Consider the following 3,609-nt stretch of genomic DNA (forward strand, 5'->3'; position numbering starts at 1 on the left):
TGGGCTTGGTAATGGTGAGTCTCCCATACCCTGCTAAGAGTTCAACATAACTCTCGGATTCTATTGAGGGATATGGAATTTGCCAAAAATAGCGGGTGGTACTATTTGATTCAAGACCCAATCAAGTAGTTAATCAACAATCTAATACCATTTCTGTTATGTTATGTAGTTAACGACATGCCTAAAATACTACCCACCATTATACTTGACAAAATGGCCTAAGACTTTTTCCTTGCATATCTCTCGGATGATTTCACTAAGTTTATTGTAAACTATAAAGTGAATAGATTCGATCATACTTTTAACGAGATGATTGACATGTGCTGTAAATTTGAAAAATGTTTCAAAAAGGACAGTGGGAGTGAGAATGCAAAAACAAGGAAGAGGTTACATAAGAAGAAGGCAAAGAAATCCAAAGGAACATGCTTTCATTGTGGAAAGGATGAACGTTGGAAGAAGAAATACAGGGTGCGCATTGCGAGCCTTATGACACGAACTTTTGAAGAGACTATTTCGGTCATAGAAAGTGCTTTTACAGTGAGCTCCAATTCCTGGATATTTGATTCAGGCGCTAGTCAACATATCTGTAATACGATGCAGGGACTAGCAGAGAGCAAGACACTGCGCAATGGGGAGATAGTTGTGCGAGTTGGGAACGGCACTAAAATCTCTGCAAAAGCAATAGGCACCTATATGCTTAAACTACCCTCTGGGGAAGTCTTGGAACTTAAAAATTGTTTATATTTTCCTTCATGTATAAAGAATTTGATTTCTATCTCTAAACTTTTACGAGATGGGCACTCAGTATTGTTTGACAAAATGAGTTGCACTTTATACTTGAACGGTCGTATTATCTCTCATGGTAATATGATAGAGGGACTTTTTCACCAAGAGACGAATAGTGGTTTGCACTGTATTGAAAGCGGGAATACCTCAAAACCCAAAAGGGCTAGAGAAGAAGTTAATCAAGAAAAGATGTGGCATCTTAAACTTGGACATGTGAACCTTGATAAGATTCGCAAGATGTCGAAAGACGGATATTTCCGCCCGTTAGGTAATGACCAGATGGGTACTTGTGAATGTTGCTTGAAAGGGAAGATGACCAAATCTCCATTCACTGGGAAGGGAGAGCGTGCCACTGAAATTCTAGGGTTAATCCACACTGACGTATGTGGACCTATGTCTACTACGTCGAGAGGAGACTTCTCCTACTATATCACATTCACCGACGATCACTCTCGGTTTGGCTATGTGTATCTTATGAAGTACAAGTCAGAATCCTTTGAAAGGTTCAAAGAATTCAAGAATGAAGTTGAGAAGCAAACTGGGAAACAGATAAAGATCCTAAGATCAGATCGAGGGGGTGAATATCTGAGTAATGAATTCCTAGATTATCTCAAAGAGTGTGGAATAATATCACAGTGGACTCCACCGGGAACTCCACAACTTAATGGAGTTTCTGAAAGGAGAAATCGAACCTTGATGAACATGGTTCGTTCTATGATGAGTTCCGCTGATCTGCCAGTAACATTCTGGGGATACGCTCTATATACAGCAGCTTACTTGCTTAATAGAGTACCTTCCAAATCAGTTTCACAAACGCCCTATGAGATATGGCATGGAAGAAAGCCAAGTCTTAATCACATTAAGATTTGGGGTTGTGAAGCATATGTCAAGAAGCTTGAAGCTACTAAGCTTGAAGCGAGATCAGTAAGGTGCTATTTTGTGGGATATCCTAGAGAAACTATGGGATATGAGTTCTACCATCCTGACGACCAGAAAGTCTTTGTCGCCAGAACTGCTAAGTTTCTAGAGGACGAATTTGTTCTCAAAGGAACTATAAGTAAAAAGATGGAAATTAATGAGATTAATGATGAACCACAAACAAGCACACGACATGTTGACAACCCTGTTCCTGAACCCCTAGCTCCACGTAGATCTGAACGGGTTAATAAGCCACCTAGGAGGTATGGAATAGACAAAGACTTTGGGGAATTGTACCTTCTAGGTGACAATGACACAAAGGAAGACCCTAGAGACTACACTGAAGCAATGTCCGACATTGATTCAAAGAGATGGCAAGAGGCCATGAAATCCGAGATGGATTCCATGTATCAAAATCAAGTCTGGACTCTTGTAGACCCTGCAGAAGGTATAGTACCTGTTGGAAACAAATGGATCTTCAAGAGGAAAATAGGCGTTGATGGGAACGTGGAGACTTATAAGGCTAGACTAGTAGCCAAGGGTTACAGGCAAAGAGAAGGGATTGACTATGAAGAAACCTTTTCTCCTGTAGCAATGATTAAGTCCATTCGGATTTTGCTTGCTATAGCTGCGTACCATGATTATGAAATCTAGCAAATGGACGTGAAGACAGCCTTTCTGAACAGCTACCTAGAGGAAGAGCTTTATATGGCTCAACCCGAAGGTTTCGTGTCCAAGTCTGAAAAGACTAAGGTATGCAAGCTTCAAAGGTCCATTTATGGACTTAAGCAAGCCTCCAGGAGCTGGAACATTCGTTTTGATACTGAAATCAAATCGTTTGGTTTTACTCAAAACGAAGACGACAATTGTGTTTATCAAAAAGTCGTTGGGGAAGCAGTTGTATTCCTAGTGTTATATGTAGATGACATATTACTATTCGGGAATGACACTGCAGTACTTTCTTCTGTAAAAGTGTGGTTGTCCAAAACCTTCCACATGAAAGATTTAGGAGATGCATCTTATGTACTTGGGATAAAGCTCTATCGTGATAGATCCAGAAAATTAATTGGATTATCCCAATCTATGTACATTGATAAGGTGCTAAGTAGGTTCCAGATGGAGCAATCTAAGAAAGGTATTCTTCCTATGGGACATGGAATTCATCTTTCTAAGTCCATGGGACCTAAGACTCCTGAAGAGATACGGCATATGAATATGATTCCTTATGCTTCCGCCATAGGAAGTCTTATGTATGCCATGATATGCACAAGGCCTGATATCGCATATGCTGTGAGCATTACTAGTCGATATCAATCTAACCCAGGATCAGAACACTGGGCAGCTGTCAAGACGGTCCTTAAGTACTTAAGAAGAACTAAGGACATGTTCCTCATTTATGGAGGAGCGATAGAGTTGCGAGTGGAAGGCTATACAGACGCAGATTTCCAATCTGACGTCGATGATAGAAGTTCCAACTCCGGATATGTATTCACTCTGAATGGTGGGGCTGTCAGCTGGAAAAGCAAGAAACAAAGTGTAATTGCTGATTCCACGACAAAGGCTGAATATGTCGCTGCAGCTGAAGCCGGCAAAGAAGCGTTCTGGATGAAGAAGTTCATCACTGAACTTGGAGTGGTTCCAACCATTACATCACCAGTAACTTTGTACTGTGATAATAGTGGGGCGATAACTCAAGCCAAGGAACCCAGGGCACATCAAAAGAACAAGCATTTTGATAGGCGCTTTAATATCATTAGAAGATATGCTGCCGAGGGGAAAGTTAACATCCTCAAAGTTGCTTCAGCCAATAACGTAGCAGATCCACTAACGAAGCCAATGTCTCAAATCCAACTTGACCGTCATATGGAAAAGATGGGTATTAGATACATGGGAAGATGGCTTTGA

At 40.8% G+C, this 3,609-nt stretch overlaps 1 pseudogene; it reads left to right on the top strand.

The window, feature by feature from the left end:
* The first annotated feature begins 2,820 nt into the window (after window positions 1-2,820).
* Window positions 2,821-3,609, top strand: LOC137732862 (secreted RxLR effector protein 161 pseudogene; annotated as a pseudogene).

The sequence above is a fragment of the Pyrus communis genome, chromosome 16 (assembly GCF_041283825.1).
Source record: "Pyrus communis isolate YQ-2024b chromosome 16, ASM4128382v1, whole genome shotgun sequence".
Lineage (NCBI taxonomy): Eukaryota > Viridiplantae > Streptophyta > Magnoliopsida > Rosales > Rosaceae > Pyrus > Pyrus communis.